This window comes from Sabethes cyaneus, chromosome 3 (assembly GCF_943734655.1).
Source record: "Sabethes cyaneus chromosome 3, idSabCyanKW18_F2, whole genome shotgun sequence".
NCBI lineage: Eukaryota > Metazoa > Arthropoda > Insecta > Diptera > Culicidae > Sabethes > Sabethes cyaneus.
The window spans coordinates 201,200,922-201,223,927 of record NC_071355.1 but is presented as its reverse complement, the minus strand read 5'-3'; the positions used below and the strand labels follow the sequence as shown (position 1 = coordinate 201,223,927).

General features: G+C 40.3%; 1 protein-coding gene across 3 annotated transcripts in view; it reads left to right on the top strand.

Annotated features, from left to right (window-relative positions):
• Positions 1–23,006, top strand: part of LOC128744196 (leucine-rich repeat and calponin homology domain-containing protein) — a 167,053-nt gene that overhangs the window by 12,747 nt on the left and 131,300 nt on the right. The gene's annotated exons all lie outside the window — the stretch shown is intronic.

The window sequence follows — 23,006 nt, the reverse complement described above, 5'->3', positions numbered from 1 at the left end:
TAGCATTCCTTTCGCAATAAAGCGATTTAAGTTTTGTGGTGATCAACAGTCTGTCCGCTCAAGTGATTCAAACAAGAAAGATGTTAAACTGATCGATCGGTGAGAAGGTCTCATTTGCTATATCTACAAGGGTCATCTATTCGAGCATTTCACATAAAAAGTGCTCTGTATTGTATTCTGTCCATTAGCCTGGATGCTGCCATTAGACGATCAAAATCACTCTCGTGACACGTGGACGTGGACTGGTATGAATTGGCTATTGCCGTATTTTCGAACGCTTGAAGTGGCATTGAAGAATCAAATGGAAGATCCATACCAAAACCTTTGAATTGTTGTTTGATTTGTTGCTGTTTGAATTTTTCATTGCACCGGCATTGCTTGCGAAAAATAAAGCAAATCCCATAACCCTCGTTTTAAATCGAGTACATCATATCTTCTTTTTCAAAATGACTGCACTATCCGCAATTTGCCCGAATGACATTCTTCTGTGATTCAATCATCAAAGTTTATCGAGCAAGCACGACGTAATAATTCCGGCAACCGAAAGAATGCACCATCAGCACTATTATGCTGTTCTGTTGTTGATCGTAAAAACTTTGCGTCATTTGAGACCGACTTATTTAGCAAATTGGTCGTAAAATGAAAATAAAAGAAAGGAAAATTTGTTTTAGTCCTCGCACCCAGCCCCCGCGCCCCTTATTCGACGAAGCTGATGGAAAGTGGCTGACCCTGGTTTGGTCTGGTCTGGTTGAACTACTGACTATAGTACGTTATTTATCATGGTTGAACATAACCATATGCTAGATCATTTGTTTGAAACTTCATGTACTAGTTTCGGGGGGTTCGGTGAAAAACAAAACCCCGGGAGAAAACGATGTAAACAGATCGTGCTCCCCTCGGTTTACGATTAATATCGAAAACTCATAAACACGGTGGCACCGATTCTTGAAAGTGATTAATCAGATTCACTTCGGAAAGATTTCACTTTGTTTTTATGTTGCACTGCAACAATGCCGGTCGAGTGTTGTCACCCTTGTGATAAATATAACATCTCGTAGGAATTTCTGTCCTACACTGGGATTGGAATTTCGTAGGTTCAGTGTGATGTCACATTTTCAGTTTCGCAGAAACTGTTTTAAAGACCATTTGGTCACAGCGGATCAGTGAGTGGAAAAAATCTTGGTCAGCTTAGTGCTCCCCTCCAGTGCAGTCTAGGACTATACTAGACACATTGTATGATTACTTATTTATGCATTTGTCGGATCAAGCACCAAGCACGTACAATGGGCTGCATTCTCGTCATTTCACACGCTTTTTCCACTCTCCGCGCTAGTTGCATATGCTTAGAGCACCGCTCCGCTGACAGATCTCGACGCCTCAAGTGCAGATTAGCGGTTGCAGCGCTTATGGTAAACACTAGGCACAGTTTGTTTAAAATGTCTATTTACACCAGCGAAACGTTTACTTTGGTTGCAGGCGGTGCAGTGGTATATACCCGCTTCCAAGAGCATAGCAAATCATACCCACGCACTCATCGGGCACAGGGCGGGCTGTTTGTTTTTACTTTTATTTCTTCTAAACAGCTCTTGCTTATCAAGATCGACAATTGACGTTGAAGGTGGAAAGACCACACATTCGTGCTTTCCGGGAAATTAATTGTAAAATAGTTCGTTTGTTTCTCTAATTGTACCGCGTGCGGCCGTACGTAAAAGCCGATCGCGAATGAGAAATCTTAATATATTATACTTTTATGAAGGAAAGCACAGCCCTTCAGTTACAGATCAGTATACATACATATCTATGCAAAAAATTAAGCTATTAAACATGTCTGCTTATGAAACGGTTATAAAATACAGGAAGCTATTTAATTACTGATTATTTTCGAAATGATCAAACTTAGATGGAATCGAAATAAATAGAAGGCAGATGGTGGATTTTTCCGGGTCCTCCGTTATATATACATAACCAATTAAATTGTAATTGAAGATAGGATGAATCACCTTCATTGTTATGTATTCCGTTACTTGATTAGCTTCAGGTGAGAAGCTATCGGAAAATTTACATTATTAAAACGATTGTCTGCATCTAAATGTTAGCATGTTTATGCAGATATTGTTCATCCTACAAACAATTAAAGGTTGCATACACGGAAAATTTTTGAATGTTGAATGTCTGATTGATTTAAAAAAACTAAAACTTTTTGACTACTAGTTCTACCCGCGTACTTTGCACTGCATGCAACTGCGAATGAGATACCTTCTGTAGTAGTAGATATACGTTGCAAGCTTTGGTAGTTTAGTTTTATTCAAGTACTTTACTGATCTTGCACACAACGTTAAGCTGCACCTATATTAATATTTCCTATTTAATGATATCGAAAAAAACGTTCTCGTTCAAATGAGCTTTTTTATTCGGTTTTGCTAGACTTTTATTTAACAAATTTACAAGTTTATTACACTGATGGATTATTCGAAATGTTTTTTATTCAGTTTGTTCAGAAGGACGAAACTTGGTTTCGCTTGTGCGGGCACTTAGCATCATATGCTTTTGTGCTTCACACGTTGCTAAATCAAACCTGGTTGGAATCACACCTTTACGGTACCAAACTTATTTCTAATGGATATTATGTTCCGTGCGTTTGGAACTTTTATAATTGCTCTTAGAATGTGATTGAATTGTTGTTAAATTATTATTATTTAAAATTTCAGTTTAGTTGGCATTGCACTAACATTCGAGAATGAGATAATATGCGATATTTTAGACAAACTTTTCGTTGCTTCATTAGAATTAGAAAATCAGCCAAAAGACAACGATTCAAAACTACTGGTACGGTAGCATATTTACAATCGCGCGACTGTTTATTATTGGTCTAAGTTTTGACAAATCTACCTGTTTCTAAATTTAGCGAAGTTTCATGGAGGTAGCCTGTATGGTTCGAAAGTATAAATACTACAATATAGGGTATCGCGATTACTAGACACAACACTTATGGTTCTTACAAAAAAACATAAATACCTTATCCGCTAACCGGTTTCGGGTATGATGCTACTCATCATCAGAGCGGTGGTCGACTGGATACAAAGTAGTAATCTGCTGTTTACTACAGTTTCAACTTCGTCAGCAGATTACTACTTTGTATCCAGTCGACCACCGCTCTGATGATGGGTAGCATCATACCCGAAACCGGTTAGCGGATAAGGTATTTATGTTTTTTTGTAAGAACCATAAGTGTTGTGTCTAGTAATCGCGTTATTTAGTGTTCTTACGTTGCACATAAAATCAATATATATATTGAATATAGGGTATGTTACTGGTTCGTCGTAATTGCGTATTCCCGTTCTATCCAACACAAATTATTAAAAATATCAGCATTTTTATGACACACAATGCAAAACTATTTATTCCCTAATATTTTAGTTTGTTGTCTATCATACGCGATCAATCAAAGTGAGCTGAGATCTATTTAAATACTTTTTATCATTAAAGAAGTCCTACCACACACATTTCCTACGTTTGTTTTCGTGCGACGAAGAAGAAAATGTCGACTAATCGTTTTAATTTCCGTCATTCATGAATGAAAATAACTCACGCAAGGCATTGTCGTTATTCTACAGCCAGAAAAACTTGCCTGACCTGCAGAAATTTTGCAGAATAACATTTGTTATGTCGTCCTACACAAATGCATACGCGTTAGCTTCGTAAACATTGTTGTGATTTTTAGTTCGGACGATGAAAAATTTTGATGGACGGATTTTAAAACGGTACGACGAATTTAAGAAATAAAGTCGGTTGCGTAATTTCAATAATATGCTCTAATAATCGCCTTTCAGTGATTTCAAAGTTCACCGATCGGAAGGTAAGTGTGTTTTAGTCAAATCAGCACAAGAACTTTCGGAGTATTCATTAAATTCATCCAACAAATGATGAAAATTAAAATGGCTTTACTTGCTACGACGGGAATTAGAAATAAACCCTATTTTATAAAAAATGCCATCCTAATTTAGATATATTTTAGAAACCGCCCAGTTTGCATCGAGGTACGATGCTGGTCTAACAAGCCAGTCGTCGTATGTTCGAATCCCGGCTAAGTGGTGCTGCTAGAAAGAGTCAGTAGGATTGTTGCACCAGCCCCGTAGCTGTCCTGCACTCTAATAGCCGGCTGCAAAGTCTGTCGATAAAGAAGGGTAATGTCTAAAGACGGTTATGCCCAAGGCTTTGCTTTTTTACTAATTATATTTTAAATTTGATCATAATTTATTTGTGTAGCGGTGTGCATTTGTAAGTCAATCAAAGTATAGCAGATGAAACTTCAAAAATTTACGTTTCAAAAAATATTCAAAAATTTGTCAAATACAGCAACGTACTTTGAATGTACGAGATATCTAATCTCGTTTATTAAGCTTCGACGTACCTATGTAAGTCCTGGATTGTAATCGCGTCACTAGTCTAGTGTGGTCCCTAGTCCCAGGTGTGGTCAAGTAAATTCAAAATGACCTTTAAATACCATCGCCGTCGGAGCAATAGTGTCTTTTGCAACGAGCGAGGCACGAAAGCAAACGATGTGAAACTGTCACACGAAACGACACTCAGTATACAGGGTGTTGGGTAGCTTAGTGCAAATATTTCAGGGGTTGATAGAGGACCATGAAATGGAGGTATAAAATGGGGGGGGGGGAGCTGCCTAATTTAAAAAAAAATCTTTAGCATGTAGGACCAGAACGGCCTTACGTCTTTATATGGTTCCCGTAATTCTGGATCTCCGGGACCATGTTCCAAACCCTCGATAAATTTGTACAATTGTCAATAAAACCACACAATATTGGTATCAAAATTCATGAAATCACTCCAGGATTTGATGTTTATCCATTTTGAGTCCATTTAACGAGTAGTCTTCGGAATGGCCACTCCGGAGCAGGTTCCTGCGGGGCCCGATGAGGCCGCTAACATGTTTGGATAGAAACCCTAGCAATATGTATGTCAAAATTCATTAAATTCTTCCAGGAGTTGAGTTTTATCCATTTCAAGTCCAATTTATGACTTGTCCCCGGACAGATTCACTTCAGGACAGATTCTCGTGGGGCCCTGTATGACCACAAACTTGGTAGGGTAGAAATCCTAGCAACATGTGAATATGAATGAATGAATATATGGTACTACCACCTGCCTTAGCAGAACATCCGTTCATAGCAATGAGCTTATCATGTCAAAAAGAGTTGAACATATTCAACGATTGGTCATGCTTCCCAACTCTTGTATGAAGGGCCAAAAGAGAATTGGTCGATAAGCAACATCACTTACACGTCCCAGGGATTTAGAGAATCTCCTTCCAAGGGCTAAGTCACCTGAGTCAATCGTTGAATAAACCGTCTCAATGCAGAATGACTCCAGCAGGTGGGGAGAAGAGCCCGCTCATTATCTACGACGTGTTAATCGGCCTAAGATTAACCCTAGAAAGTTGACTGTTTCACTCTCCCTAGGCCCACCGCTTCAAACAAGTGCTCTGATGGTCCCTCCCTCTTCCCGATTCTAGTTTATTTATGAAATGTGGTATATAGGGGTAAAAATAGAACAATCTCACCAGCAGTCCTTCGAATGGAATAGAGTTGCGTCCTTTTAATTTCCATAAATGCTTCTAATAATTAATTTAATTTTTCTTCTGGTATCCAATATCCATGATTATGAGATCAGGCAGCCGGGAACCACACAGTATCGCACCTCCTAGCTTGGCTACTCAATAGAGCATTACCGGGTATGGCCACGTGGAGGCGCTAGGTAGGGGCTTGGGATAGCTAGAGCTATATTGGACGCTCCTCATTTGCCTTCCCCATTTCATACCCGGGTAGAAATCCTAATCCTATCCTCAAAATGGATAAAACTCAACTCCTGGAGGGATTTCATGAATTTTGATATACATATTGCTAGGGTTTCTATCTAAACATTTTAGCGACCTTATAGGGCCCCGCAGGAACTTGCTCCGAAGTGGCCATTTTGAAAACTACTTGTTAAATGGACTCCAAATGCATAACCATCAACTTCTGAAGCGATTTCATGAATTTTGATACCAATATTGTGTGGTTTTATTGACAATTGTACAAATTTGTTTAGGGTCTGGAACATGGTCCCGGAGATCCGGTTTTACGGGAACTAGACGTATTTTCAGGTCTTGTATGTCTCGTACTCTAAAAATAGACAAATTTTCCAATCTTTTGACGGTTCAAGATCCAAAATCGGTCAAGAATTGATAAAGTTAGAAGCATTTCATTTCGGTGGGTACCCGGGTACCCATCCGAACACTTATGGGGTAAAGAAATTCGAAGCTCCCCCCATTCGACCCCCCCCCCCCCCTGCTGTTACAGGCAGTCTAATGATGGCAAATGGTTTATTCCCATTAGTTAGGAGCATTCTATGAGTTTTAGCTGGCTGAGTTGAGGTAAACCTTGTTTTTCTAGGCAATAAAGTCTGAAAAGGTACCCGGGTACCCAGCCGAAAACATAACGGTTAAATGCAATGGTGGCTTTGGAAATACGTGGACGGGGATTCAAAGTACTACGCCTGCAACCATTGAGACATAGAGATTTCTTTTAAAAATAACTTGTGTGCATCATAAAGGTTGAAATAGTAATGAATGACCAGCCTACAGATTATTGTATTATATCATAATCATAAAATAAATTCATGCCTTCAATTGGTTCTATTGGCTTAATTAGTTCTAGAGTTATGAGGAAATTTGTGTTTCATTTGTATAGGAGCCCCCCCCCTGTTAAAAGATGGATGGGTCTCAGCACCATAGAAAATCCTGCTGTCCAAAATCCCCACATGCCAAATTTTGTTCCATTTGCTTGATTAGTTCTAGAGTTTTGAGGAAATTTGTGTTTCATTTGAATAGGAGCCCCCCCCTCCTCTTACGCTCTCCATAAAATTGCTCTTTTGCCCCCTCCATAAAATTGGTGGTCATGTTATATATATAACGACATATAAATTGTTTTGTTTCGTTCAGTAGTTTAGTAGTTATTACAATTTGAAATTCATTCTAACGTTACACTTCTATTTTCGTTTTCACAAAGTGCTACTCAGTCCCAGTATAGTAAACAAAGACGTAGTCCTACGTCAAAAAAAGAAGTAAAGCAAAATCTTCAGCCATACATCCTACCCACGCTCGCGGGTTCTTGATAGCACACGAGTTGTTGGGTTCGTGAGCGGATTGCGCTGAGCGACGCTACAAGGGTTGTGTACTCGCGAGTGTCTTAGTAGCAGAATTTCCGTACACAGCACCAGCGGTTGTTTGTCGTACGCTTGCGTCAGGGGAGTAAGCGTTGGATGCTATGCTTCTCGCTCGCGAACGGGTCGGCATCGTTTGCTGCTCGCTCGATTTGCAACATTAATCTGAATATTCGCAAATTTCCTAATAAGTACAGTAATATGGAAAACTATAACCAAAAATTGATAAATTTAATGTAATGTAATGGTTCCGTGCATGTAAGATTTTCGGTGGCTCGAAAACTATGCTACAAACTGGAGTTCATTGTATTCCAAAATAATAAGAAAAGGGCAAAACGAAGTTAGATAAAGAGAGACGTATGGATTGTCAGATAGAGATGGATAGGTTTTATGCATAAAAATCACTTATCACAAGGTAAACAGTATAAATATGTATAAAAAAGTTTTCCTCAACTAGTTTGCAAATCATATGAAACACTAAAAAGTTTTTTTCAATAACACTAGGCAACACATTTCATGATTTATAATGTTGCTAAAATGCTTCAGTATGATGGATCATATAACTTTATCCTTACAATTAATGGATGGATGATGATGTTGAAAACCCTCTTGCAGAACTGAATATCGCGTATGCGTTTTGCGTGCGGATGTTTTTGTGTGGTTCGGAAATTACCCATCGATCTGGCTTTCGCTTCCTGTCCTACACAGGAACCAGGATTCGATTTAGTGCTGCAATGCGGTTCAACTTTCTGTTATCTCACGAAAATACACAGCCATTCATCCTTGAGAGACGTGAAATGTGCTGAAATGGCGGCGGTTCTTCTTTATATATAGTCCCCCAGCATATGATGGCGTATGGTTTGTGATGAAGTAGACAACCTAAATTGACGGCTGCGGTTTCTGTTTCTGGGAGAGGTTCATTGTTCCGGCCGGCATTTATCGTTTACTCATCATTACCATCAGCATCATCATCATCAGGTGGTACCCACTTCGCGCGTAATCGGGAGGGCGTTGGATGATAAATGACTGCGATGATTACCGGCTGTCAGACGGGTGTGGTAGTGTTTTTTTTTCTTTTTTCGGGAGTGTCGTCAGGTATTTTTCGCCAGCCAAGGTGCGATGACAATGCGATGAAATAAACCTGTTTCCGATGAAATCCCTTCTGTGAAAGTTGTTTTGACACTATCTAGGGCAACTGCGGCACTATCCTACAGTTCGGTTGTTGATTGTCAAGTTTGTCAATTAGTAGGTCAGTCGTGGATGACGGGAGGTATATTCGTGTATCGTGAAAATAGCAAAGATTGTTGCAATCCATCTTTATCGTATTACGCCATCCATCAACTATCAAGGTTACCTCATCGTTTCAAAGGCCTTGGATACGGTACGCCAGGCATATCAAAACGATTCGTTCCAAATATAGTAACGCATAACTTCGAAACACGCTACAAGGTGGAGATGGCAATAAAGAAGGTTAAAATTCGACTATAATGGTTAATTGTTTTCGTTTGACTAGAAAGGTGATTTGGCTGATTCGTGCTGCGTAGAGTTTGAGGAACGAAAAAATTCGTGGCCTTTAAAAATCAAATTTCCGCCCTCCGGAGGTAACATAATCCCGTCCAAGTAGCGACCTATTTATAGCACAACAATCGGTTCCAGCGTTAATCGCTATGCACTTTTACGATATGGCAAAATCATGACAAGGAAATTTGCTGCCTTTGTCGATGCGAAGAAATGGCTGACCGACATTCGCACGATGATGACGCGCGTTCGAGAAGCGTGAAAAGAGCAGCGGAAGTTCCGCACAATGGAAATGAGGTGACGTACTACTACTACAGCAGGATGCCAAGCCAAGTGCGTTTCGCCGGAGGCCAATCTACATACAATGCTCAGCATCAGACGGTGTGATTTGCATAAATACCGGTTAAGTGACAGCCCACCGTAAAAAACGGTCACAGTCTAGATTGGCTGAATTGACTAAATTTTGATGTTCTGGAAACATTCGTTTCGGTTCTTACTATAGCATTATTCTGGTACAGGCTATTTAAGTTGTATTCTACTTTGGTTAAAAATATCAAATAAAGACAAGTCAAAACCAAGCACTGGTCGGCAAAATTTATAGGTTCTTGACAATGAAGAAAATGGAAACAACACTTCAACTGTATTTACATTTAAATTGCATCACATTTTCAAATTTGACCATGGTTATAAGGTTGCAGCATGGAAGTACCTAACTCAAGGCACGATATGGTACTTTATCGTGAGTCACGCTAATTGTAGTTTCTTATGTACAGCATGTACTCTGAAATACAATGTAAAAATAATGTGCTGATAATTTGTTTCAACACTTTGTGCTTTCTTGTGCTGACTATAAGCGTCGAATAACATCCAGGTGGAATCACTCTTACTTTCGTTGCTATGGTCTGGAAAAGATTTCAAATTTCTGTCTGCTCTAGTACGATAATTTCAATAAATTGTTCAATGAGTCAAATTTTTTAATGTTACAAACTCCAAATAATCAAGCTAATCAGAAAAACTAACTGCAATCCGGAAGCTAGAGCTAATTTAAAAAGAAATTAACACAAACGTCTAGCATCAAAAGCAGCACTGTGTGTGGGAGAAAGGATGAACGAGCAGTGCGCAGCATACCATGGTGGTGGTACCTTTCCGTTTCTCATCAGCCGATGGCTTTTCCCGGGTGTAGTTCTTCAATTCAAACCACTATTAACTGCTATCGTCTAACGCGGAGATAAAACAGCATAGTTTACGGTACGTGTGTATAGTTTTTCTCTTGCACCGGATGCCTGCAGGCTACCTCACGACACGACGACGGACGGTCGACGGTGAATCGGTGGAATCGTCTGCAACGTCACTGGATAAGCGTTAGAGTGGTTCAAAATGTGACTTGAACCAAACGTGAAATTCACGAACAGTACCGATACTCCAACTTACGCCTTAATCATGAGCTGGTCTTGAGGCAGTCTAATGAACCACACAACATCTCCCGTTTAGAGCAGTTTCCATACTTTACAGGTGAGGCTCCCGAGGCTACGGTCTGTCGCGATACAGGATGGCGTGTCAACGGCATGAAAAACGAGAACTTTTTTTTTACTCATCCTCATATTCTGTCTTTGTTGGCTGCATAATCCATCCTACTATTCTACGTTTAAAGTTTACTTAGATAGAGGAAGCGACCACACGGGAAGCGGCAAGAAAAAAGTTGCATACCATGGTTATGTCGTCGCCCCGGCATCCATCCGCCGGTCCGGTCGGTGGCCATTAGAAGAAGAAGTAGGATAGAAGTCATTGGCACATGGGTTGTCATGTTGTTGATTATCCCGACGAAAGTTGCTCTTCATGCAGGCAGCTCATGAAGAAGGAAAAACTTCTTGCTGAATGGTGAATGACAGCGGATGTGTGTGTGCGCTAACTTGTGACAGTCAGTCATTTGGAAACATCAAGGACTGAGATCAAGTGTAGCTGTTGAAAAAAAAACGTTACGTGTTGCGGTCAATTTCTGTCGATTGTAGAGTCTGCTATTGATTTTAGCATTTTTCAGCCCGGTTTCAACGTGCCCCTCTTAACCCTTTCGCGTGTGGCGTCAACCTGCAGCAATAAAACTTGCGTGATTGATTTCGTAAAAGATTGCCGTCCTTCGGACGTCTTACGTGCTCAAGTTGCTCGTGCTGGTATTAACCTAGCTTTTTTTGTGAAATAATTAAAACATACGCAATTGCTTCACGTTCATCGCCATGTGAACAATCATTTTTTTACTGTTTTAATTCTGTGCGCCCACCAGCCGGTGCCACTGCTCAAGTATTCATTGTTATAATGAGCCCGAAAGAAAAAGATTCTAATCATCGGTATGTGACTTCATTTGTAAATTTCGGCTGGTTATTTGATAACACATGATTTCAAGATTTTTATACGAGATTTAACAAGCAGCAAGTTTGAACTTTGCCGACAGTCGTGTATTGTTTTCAAACACAATTACGCTTTCAAATCACGAAATCTTCCTTGGTACTCGTTTGGTTGATTAGTGAAGATTTTAAACACTACCATATTTCCACGCCTGCGTTATTTTTGGTCTGCAAAGGACGAAAATATAGTTGAACCAACATTGCTACCTGCAAATATTAAATGCACGTCCTGCCAGCAACGACTAGTGGTGTAAGCATTACGGTAATCACAGGCAGAAGAAGCAAAAAGTATCTCTGCATTCGGCATTGTGCTTCCGTGAAGAGCCACATTCGTTGATTACCTGAAAATGAACGTCATCACCAGACTCGAAAAGTAAGAATAAAAGCTGCAAATTCTATTTGTTCGATTGTTGGGCTGCTGCTAACGTGGAGTGTGAGTTTGACACAATGACACATTTGCCCCAACCTGTGAAATTTTTATCAGGAATATAAATTGATCAACAAGAAAATACATATTTTTCATGTCCTATAGTTTTTATAATGTTTCTTTGGATGTTTCATTGGGGAACGAAATAGCTTGTAGTTTTTTTCCAGATATTTTTTTCTAAATTGCTGAGAAAATCCGCGGATTCCCCAGTTTTCGTAAAAGATATGGAACACAACTTCTTGAGCGTTGCTTTAATGACCGTCCCTTACCTGTTTTTCCGGTCTTTCCCCTTCATCATGCCTTGTTCCGTTCTATTTGGACACTATTTTCCTTACTTTCATCTAACGTCCTTCCGCCAATTGTAAAAAACTACCATTATTAAAAATTAAGAACGAAAACGGGCCTTCTTTTAAATAAAAAAAGGAATAATCCAGGTGATCTGAGCGTGGCCAAGTTGGCCATCACATATTTGGTTCAAATTCACGTTAGTCTCACAAGACAAACACATAACATATAACCTTTTTCGTAGTTAATTCACATGGATTTCTGTCGCATATTAAAGAAAATTTTTCTCATTCTCAGTGTCTCAGCGTAAATCTGTTTCCTACGAAGGATATAGAAAAGACGGCTTTAACTCTACATTCAGCTGAGCATCGAAAGTGTAACCATTCTCTTAAGGATGTCACAATTCACAACACAATAAATCTGGCTTGAATTTTGAATAGGTCATAACTGCAAAAGAGAGATTCTCTTTGCGTCTCCTCTCTTACGTCTATCACGATGCTATACATACATTTGACGGCATCTTTTTCGCACGATATGATTCTTGGTGTCACATGCTAGCTAATCTTTGAGAAAAATTGCATTGAAATGCTTACATGCACCCGTAATAGACGTAATAGAGGAGACGCAAAGAGAATCTCTCATTTGCAGTTATGACCTATTCAAAATTCAGGCCAGAAATAGTAATCAGTGAGCTGAAAAACGGTAAGGCTGCAAGGATGCACGGTATCCCGATTGAACTTCTAAAAGCTGGGAGCGAGCGGCTATACGGAGCTGTCAACCTGATCATTGTTAGGATCTGGGGTATAGAACAAACATCAGCGGATTGGTTGGATGGCCCCTGTTGTCTTATTTGTAAAAAATCACAGGTGTTGTGTTCCAAACACGACCGGTTTGCGTAGTTGTGATGAAACCTTGAAGATAAACAACACTTTTTTCACTTGCAATAACTCATGTAAACTAAAACAGCGTAAATCCAGACGAGCAGTCGAGCAGTTCAACCGTGCGCTCGAGTCAAGTAGTCGATTTCGAGGAGTTGATTCGAGTGGTCGAGTGAAGCAGTTGGTTCGAGCAGTTGACTGTAGTAGTTGAGACGAGCAGTCGAGCTGAGCAGTCAAGTCGTGCAGTTGATTCGAGCGGCCGACTCGATCAGTCGAGTCAAGCAGTTGATTCGAGCAGCTCAGTCACGTAGTTAAGTTGAATCGAACAGTCAAGTCGAGTAGTCGATGTGTGCAGCTGTGTCAAGCAGTCGATCAGTGCAGTCCAGTTGGGCAGCCATGTGTGACGCGTGACACAGCAAATGAAAAACAGGATCGAGGGTGAAACTTATATAATACTAGCTGACCCGACAAACTTTGTATTGCCACAAATCAAACTGTGTTGTACATGAATCGTGAATCTCGGATGACCTTTGTCACAATCTCGAGTTTTGCAAGTTTCTGAGGAGCTCAACCTTAGATGATTCGTTTTGGCAGTTACGTAACTATGAAAACAAGGGTAGTTTAATATACAAATTTGGAATTATTCCTCACAGTAAAGTAGCAAACAACCCCACGTGTTGGTTAGCCAGGTAAAATCAAGCGGATAGCACTTAAATATTCGCCGTGATTGTATAATATTTCGCCGAATGCCATCTCGCGAAAAACCTTACGCGGAATGTACCATTTCATGGAAAACTTTTTCGTGGAAAGTACCATTTCGCCGGAGTGATCCTCTCTTTACTCGCTGTCGCTCGTTCGGACCCAACTAAAGCAAAGTAATAGAGGCCTAAGAAAACAAATAAACAACCCACTACCACAGGTGTGAAGGGTTTCATTTGTATGGGAATCCTCCCTCTTAAAGGGAGAGGAGTCATAATTCACCATAGAAAAAATTCTTGCCTCCAAGAACCCCCACACGCCAAATTTGATTCCGTTTGCTTGATTAGTTCTCGAGGTATGAGGATATTTGTGTTTCATTTGTACGGGAGTGCCCGCTCTTAAAGGGAGGAGGGGTCATAATTCATCATACAACCCCTTTCTTAAAGGGGGCTGGGTCATAATTCCCCTCCTAAAGAGGGGAGGGTTCTCAATTCACCATAGAAAAATTTCTTGCCTTAAAAACACCAACATGCCAAATTTGGTTCCATTTACTTGATTAGTTCTCTAGTTATGCAGAAATTTGTGTTTCATTTGTATGAGAGCTCCCCCCCCCCTCTTAGAGGGTGGAGGGGTCTCTAACTATCATAAGAACCTTCCCTGGCCGCAAAACCCCTGCATGCAAATTTAAGATATGCAGCAGCAACTGGAAAATGCATAGGATCAATAGGATGGCGTTTGCATTGACGGCGATTTTTTGTGTGCTGGTCAGCTGTTAGTTTGGTTACTTTCGCTAAGCGTACCGATGCGATAAAAGCAGAAAAAAGCTCATTGATGTGGTGAAACTTTGAGACCGTGGTGCTGTTTTTTCCAAAAGTGCTAGTGCAACGAAATATGTACGCAACCAAATATCTATTAACTAATTCCAAATTATACGTTTTATGAACACGTAATGATCTATATGATCCGTTGAATTTATTTTCCATGAGCAATTACGTTTTGCTGAGCGTTTGTTGATATATAGCGGGTCGATAAATGGAATGACATTGACAAGTTTTAGCTCTGGAAATTATAATAGCTCTGGAAGTACTGATTACGTGCTCTGCCAATACAGATGCATTTTTAATCTAATCTCTAATCTAATCTCACACTAACGCAGCCAATTCTTGAAGGCATCCGGGAAAATGACGATTACTTGAATCAATCATTTTTCTTGTCAACTGCGCAGCATGTACCGCAGAGAGGATTCCAAGGAATCAAATGGAACCAGAAAAAATACCTAATTCCATTGAACTCCTTGAAATCAAGGGAAGGAAGAAAGCGTGGACCTCCCGTACCAAACGCTTCCCATATACATAGATAATGCTTTATTTACAGTCGTTGGGAGTATCTTTGCTAATAAAGGTTAAGTGATACTCCGGACCCTCAGGGATGAACTAATGGCATTTAGACCAGAAGCCAGGCTGCAATTGGCCAAGGATATATAGCGCCTTATTTCGCTCTCTGAAAATAGATTAGTTTGCCAAAAATATTAGTTTAAATTATATAATACTTGAAAATAAAGTCGTGTGGTTTAATGGTTGCCTACAACTACATTTGTAAGGTTAGGAACTGAAAACCTCAATTATACAAATTGAAGTATTTCCAGGTATGGCCACGTGGAGACACTAGGTAGGGGCTTGGGATGGCTAGAGATGTGTTGGACGCTTTTTCCTAGCTGCCTTCCCCATTTCATACCCTGCCAATACAGATGCATTTTTAAGGCACAAAACAATACATGCATCGAACGGTAGCCATTTATCCAGCCATCTTTGAGCTATTTTCGGTTTGCCCTTAAGCTGATTCGGGCGACGCTGGATGGGTCATCAACGTGCGTCAGAATAGCGGGTGAGAGCTCAGCCGCTTTCGGAACGTTGCGTTGGATGTACTGAAGCTAGGAGTACACTATCTAACCTGCTATTTAATATTGCCTCGGAAGGTGCAACACGAAAAGTAAACGTGGGAAGGAATGGGACTATCACCACGAAATCTCACATGCTTCTTGATTTTGTGGATGTCGTCGATGCCAATACTTGATAGGAAAATGGAATGCGGCACGGACGCGTGAACCACGAGCTGTATCAAGTATACAAACATGCTGATATAGTGAAGGTGGTACAATGTGGCAGGCCGCGGTGGACTGGGCACCTAGCCAGAATGTCCGATGAAAGAGTAACTAAAACTATTTTCAGCAGAGTACCAGCAAAAGGCCGTAGACTTCGGGACGGACCTCGCACCCGATAGATGTGCGCTGGTGAGGACGATGCACGTACTGCTGGTATTCGAGGGCAGCTCAGGGCTGACAGTACTGGAGGACCATAATTTGTTAGGCACCTACAAAGCTGCTGGCTAATTCGTATAGACGAGAGACTTTACTTAACCCCACAAACCCACAAATCGATAGGTGTCAAGTCACACGATCTGGGTGGCCAGATTACAGGTCTAAAATGATCTCCTAAGCCTGAATGAGCTCAATTGCCCATAAAATTCGCTTCTCAAGTGGTTCGTTGATGCACGTGCTGTGTGGTAAGCAGCGCCGCCTTGTTGAAATCACATATCGGCCAGCTCAAATGGTCGCATTTAGGGCCGAAAAATTCAGTGAGCATGAACTGATAGCGGTAGACGTCGTTGATAGTAACGCTAGGGACATTTTCATCCTTAAAAAAATCCAATTATTGTTTCCGTCGCTCGCAACAGTGCACTTTGCTGTACCATCACACGAAATGTACCATTTTTCTTTGTCGACGTTTCCACGCAACCCGAAATGAGCTTCGTCGTTGAACACATTTTTTTTGTTAAACAGCGAATCTTCTAGTTGATCTAAGAGCTACTTACCAAGAAATCCAACGCGGAGGCTGGTCATTCGGCTTCAGTTTTTGAATGAGTCGTGTGAAAATTATATTATATTTGCGTTTGACCACCTCCACCCCATGCTTAGTTTTCCTACATTCGAAAACTGTATTCAGTGAAACAGGCATAATTTTTCCATCATGGATTTTTTAAAATCAATTTCATTTTGAAACATTGTGTGTGAACTGATTGTGGAAAGTTTGAAAGTTGCCAGGTGAGCTGACCTACTTCTGTCACACTTGTACATTGCCTCATGCAATTTATCTTTTTTCGTGTTCCTCTTTTCTTGCTCTTCTGTTATCTACTTTGTGCTGCGTATAGCCCTGGAGCCTAAAAAGGGCGAAACTTTTTGATTTTTCTCTTCATGCAGATATTTTTTATGACTACGAAATAAATCAACTGAACTGCTGTGTGTAGTCGATGGTGAAATTGCCATTGTAGATAAGTTCCCTCGAGTGATCATAGCATCATAATGATTCTCTTTTGTGTGGAATTACTCATTCGGTGGCTAACTATTTTACCGTACGTTCCAAAAGCCCTCAACGGTTAAATTCGAAATCGAATACCCCCCTGTTCATCAAGGACAATTCAGATCTGAATCGATACAGTAAAAAATTGGCAAACCAATCATGACCTACAATTCACTTTACGGTCAGGTTTCAGAGCGCATATTACGCAGCACCGCGGCTTTGTATTCTGGTGGGAACGAAAAGAAACTGGTTTTACGCGGTTGTCAAGCTAAGCTGCTGCTGTCCTGTCGCGTGATACGATGCTGAATTCGGACCGGCATTGTCACAAAAAGGTACATACCTAAAAGCGACCAAACAATTTCTCTCCAAAGATGTTTACTTTAAAAGCTCTGGAAACATTACGGCTAATTGTTAATTTCATCACGGCAACCATCAGCGCCGTTATTAGAGCAACACCGAGGATCGTGACAGAATGCGATCATCATATCGGGCGGTGCGCGGTCGCATAAGTTGACATCACTCGCCTCGGTGCGGTGCCATGTGAAGCTGATGTAATTAAAATAAAAGCACTTGAACACTTGTGGTGACAGAGCACAGTAGTTGTTTTGCTTTTTGTTGTTGTTGTTTGTTGTTGCAGATTTTGCTGCCGCGTCCGCTAAACGGGATGTGATGTGTGTGATCTTGTTTTGGAGAAGAAGTCCCGTTAAACTAACTGGATCGATGTTCTGTTGGGTCGGGTTGCGGCAGTGAGGTTAGTTTTCTTGGAACTCACTTCTGATTTATTCGCTACACATAGAGATGGGATCGTAAAAAGTAGACGTTAATAACTGTAACCAACATTGAAACCCTTCTCTGGTTGGTTAACTCAGACTTACCACAGATATCGGTCTGTTCGGAAAAAGTGTGTTAATGTGAAGAAAATACAAGCCCTGCATTTTTACGCGCGAAATTTTGATGGTTGCCAGAGGCTTAAAAGTAGATTATAAATTTAGATAAACTACCACTGGCTCTCTGTGGTCATCATTCGATTAAAAAAAAACGGTTGGTATTTTTCGCTTTCGGTGCAAATCCCGCTGAGCAGACGTTGCCGTATACATATGTTGTGTGTAATGTTGCCATAGAAGCAAAAATGGAATGAAAACGGTTTTAGTTTATGCTTTCTTGACATGCGTGGCTTCAGTGGGAAGTAGGTTTTAGCTCATAATAGTATTGATGATGATAGCTTTAATCTGAGCACTGCAACGGAATTTTTTTAATGAGGAATTAGCTTATTTGTAGTTTACTACAAATCACATATGTGGAAAATTGAGCGTTGCGTTGATTTAGTTTTCGTCTTCTGGTAACTTTTCCTATCTGCAATTGTCTTAAAATTTGTGTTGGTTAGACTTAATTTTATTAACAATCTATGTTAATGTCTAAAATTCTAATTCTCCCCACCACCACGACAGTAGGTCACCGCCCTGCTGCCGATTGCATCCAAATGCATATTGGGAAAGCGATTGCGTTTTTAAGATACACGCATAACGCACAAACTGTATGTGTAGCACACGTGAGTCAACAGAACAGACCTAAAAATAAATATCAAAAACGCTAGATACTACACAAGCCTCTTTCGGAAACGAAGCTGCGACCGGTTCTGCTTCATGGCAGAAGTAAATGTTTGTTTTTGCTATTCGAAAGTATATCGGTTTGTTGAAGCTCTTCGTGTCTCGCTACTTAACAAGCTATTATATCTCAAGCTTTAAATTGAAACGTTAGTTATGATACAACCTGCCTTGGATGGTTAGCTACCAAATATATTATAGATACACTGAAAATTGATTGAAATGGGTTTGCTATTAAACTACACAGTAGGAAATTCAATATGCCGGCAAAACATGCGAACATTAGAATTAGTCACGCTCGGAGCTGCATGATGCAGCGGCACACGGTGCAACTCATTGCAAAATGATGATGCTCTCGACTATTTTTTTTTACTACATTTGCTTACAAAATACCTGTCTGCGATTGCGTGCGGACGGCGGAAAATGATTCCAAACATGCACACTTGAATCCAACCACCACCATCAGAAAGTCACTCACTTGCACTAGATTATCATGGGTTCATCGCAACGCTAAATAAGTGATTGCTTTCATGTATTGGTTTTGTTTAGTCCGTCATCGTCGATTGTTTTTTGCATACTGTTTTGCCTATCACTAATCAATTATGGAAATTGTTGGTATTGAAATTACTTTCTTTCGGTGAGGATCATGTCTCTGAGTTTGATGATTGAAGGTAAATTTTTCAAACGATTATTTTCCCTGAGATATGTTTCACGCAAATTTTCTAATCGAATCGAAATGAACTACTTTCAACAACTTATAAAGTGCATATTTTGAAGTACGCCTTACGTCTTACGGGAAGGGAAGCTTGATTCTGATTTAAAAATGATGAATCGGTCAGGCCTCGAACGCTTAATAAAGGTTTATTTCTTAATAGATTACCAAGATTTTTGGATCAAAAGTTCTTCTACAAGTTGATTCGCTTTGATAAAAGATTGTGTTTCAACTGATAAATGGTAAAAATTGATTATTAGTAAGAAAGTGTGGAGAATAATGTTAAGGTTTTTCAATTTTAGGGCAGATCTTCAACCATAATAGCAAGCGTTAACATGGAAAAAACTACAAGGCATACAGCCCTAAGGGTTGTACGAAAGGGTGACGTAGGAATATATCAGATTATTGGATCAAAGACTAATGTACATTTCTGGCATATGTATGTTTATAAGAATCTGTGAGTGCCATTGTTTAAGTGAATGTTTAAAAGAGAAAAACGAAATAATCAGATTCAATTCTTAAGAATGCAATGGTGGCTTTGAAAATACGTGGACGGAGGTTCGTAAGTACAACACCTGCAACCATTGAGACATTGAGATTTCTTTTAAAAAGCACTTGTGTGCATCACATTGTGTGAATGACCAGCCCACAGATTATTGTATTATATATGATTATGCGTAGCTTGACATGTTTCAGTAATCTTACTTTAACTCGCTTGTGGCCTTTAAAAGGGCCATTAGTTACAAATAACATTAAAGCCAGCGCACATCCATCGCAAATATGACGTGCCATTCGACTGTCCTTTTGGCATGAATGGGTACAGGCACGTAATTTAGCGGCGTCAATTCACTGTCTTTTGCTCCGAGAAGGTTTTACTAGTTTACTTTCACAGCTTGCCGCTTGTTACACAGCAGAAAATATGGCACATACGCAAAAATTTCTGTTTTATTTGTATGAGAGTCCTTATCCCCCTACCCTGTGGTAGGAGGGTGAAGGGTCTCAAACCATCATAAAATAAATTCATGCCTCCATAGACCCCCTCATGCCAAATTTGGTTCCTTTTGCTTGATTAGTTCTGGAGTTATGAGGAAATTTGAATATTATTTGTATGGAAGCCCCCCACCCCCTCTAAAGAGGGGAGGGGTCTCAATTCACCATAGAATAAATTCTTGCCTTCTGAAACCTCCACATGCCAAGTTTGGTTCCATTTGCTTGATTAGTTGAAAGTTATGAGGAAATTTGTATTTCATTTGTATGGGAGCCCCCTTCTTAGAAAGGGAAGGGCTCTCAGAATACCATAGAAAAAATTCTTACCACCAAAAATCCCCACATGCCAAATTTGGTTCCTTTTGCTTGATTAGTTCTCGAGTTATGAGGAAATTTGTATATTATTTCCATACATATTATCCATATTATTTCCATAGCTCTCCTCCTTAAGAGGGGAGGGGTCTCAATTTACCATAGAAAAAAATCTTGCCTTCTGAAACCCCCACATGCCAAATTTGGTTCCATTTGCTTGATTAGTTGTAGCCCCCCCTCTTAGAAAAGGAAGGGGTCTCAGTATTCCATAGAAAAAAATGCTGCCTTCCGAAAACTCCACATGCCAAATTTGGTTCCATTTGCTTGATTAGTTCTCCAGTTTTTAGTGTTTAATTTACCCCCCCTCTTACGCCCTTCTTTAAATTGTTCTCTTACCGCCCCCACCATAAAATGCTGGTTATTTTATCTATCCAACGACATATAAATTGTTCAGTTTCGTTCAGTAGTTTAGTAGTTATTAGCATTTGAAATCCTTCATTCAAACGTTACACTTCTATTTTCGTTTTCACAAAGTGCTACCCAGTCCCAGTATAGTAAACAAAGACGAAGTCCTACGTCAAATTTATCATATAACTGTGAAATTTCGCCAAGAATGAAACATTCAGGATTTTGTATTCACCGAGAGTGTCTCAGTTATCTCTTGTCTCAATGTTAGCTGTTCCTTCTCGATATAAGTCAGGCATCATGCCCCATCAGTGGTAATTTGGCTTAGATATCTCTGCTGAATAGATATCAGTACAAGCTACACATTCGTTTCTACTTTTTCATGCGCTTGGAAGAATGGATGGAGGTCGACCAGACTTTGCAAAGCCAAGACTATGTCCACGTCTACGTCTAAGATCATAAGTCCAAGTTGAAGTCTGATTCCAAACTCAAGCCAAGCCTGGTCCTAGTCTCAATCCCAATCCTAGTCCAAGCTAAAACCCCAGTCTTAGTCCTAGTTCAAACCGGAGTCCTAGCCCTAGTCAAACTCCAGTCAAAGTCCTAGTTCAAACCCCAGTTCAAGTTCTAGTTCAAACCCCAGTGCTAGTCTTAATCCAAACTTCAGTTCCAGTGCTAGTTCAAACGACAGTCATAATCTTAGTCCAAACCCCACTCCTGTCTTAGCCAAAATCTCAGTCCTAACCCTAGCTCTAGATTAGTGATGGCCAAACTGCGGCCCGCGGGCCGCATGCTACTCTTGAATATAGTCCTTGCGACCCGTGGTCTGATTTGATAGGTGATTTACGGGAAGTATAGGGTAATTTTATTAATCTTAAAAGTCATTCCAGCCCGCGGATCTAATTTACAAGAGAATTTTGGAACAACCAGCTTAGTTGCATATAACTGGAGCTTACATACTTACATTATCCATCTAGCTAACCCCCCATCTACTAACAACAATTCCTTTCCCGAAACACTTGTGAAGATACAGAGGATTCCCAAATCTTTAGTAGCAACAAGTATTGGACTAACATTCCTTTCCATCCCATTAGGACCCGCATTCGGACGTGGCCGGCGTCGGTATTGATCAGCATGCAGGGACCTGATAAGGTTGCACAATGAGGAATAGCGTGCTGTCCGAAGTATGCTTTTTCCAGCCATCATTTTGCAATTTTCATCGGTCCTGGTCAATAACGGAGTAGCAGCACACGGGCGGGCGGTATCCTATGCTTATGCTTAAATCTTAGTCCTAGTTCAAACCTCAGTCCTAGTTCTAGTCCAAACTACAGTCCTAGTCCTAGTCCAAACCCCAGTTTTAGTTCAAACTCCAGTCCCAGTGCTAGTCCAAATCCCAGTCTTAACGGGTGGCAACTAAAATTTTGGAATTTTTTTTCAAGCTGTCAAAAAAAGACAAAGATTCATGAAGAAGATCTGATTTACCGAAATTAAAGATACATTATCCCTTGGTTGAAAAAAAATTAGTGTACATTTGAAAACGGTCCGTAATCGGCTGTTCGGTAAAGCTTTTGTTTGACGTCGAAACAGGAGCGTTGTACGGCCGTCATGTCATCTTTGCGAATGCATCTCTTGATTCTACCAATCAACTGTTTGCAATTCGTGGCTCTCCAGTTATTTTTGTGCACCAAAATCCCGAAGAAATCTTCCATTGGGCGCACTGAGATAGATTTTTCGGGACGTGGTTTTTGGGTAAAAATGGGATCGAAAGGGTATTCAGGAACGATTGTGTTCTTTTGGCGTAATGCGACGTTGCTCTATCCGGCCAGAACACGTATTGTCGATCTGTATGATGTTTTTGTAGAAACGGGATCAAAATTTTCATTCGTTTGACTGGTCGTCCACTACCTTTCTTGCGAATAGTTGTTGGGCATCTTAGGATATGGTAAACAGTCGAAGGCGCAACATATTTGTTTTTTAAATGTTGTACCGTATACTTTTTGCCGAGATTTCTGTTGCAGTTCGTAGAAGTGTACTAAGCGCTCCCGAAATGCTTCTTGTTTCGACGTCATTTTTAGCAAAACTGGGCAAGAATAAACAAAACAAAAAATATAAACAAAAATAGGAGAGAGAGAGAGCTTACACATACATACTCTCATTTGTCTCTGAGCTCGTTTTTTGTTGAGCATAAGGGCCGCTGAAAAATTCCAAA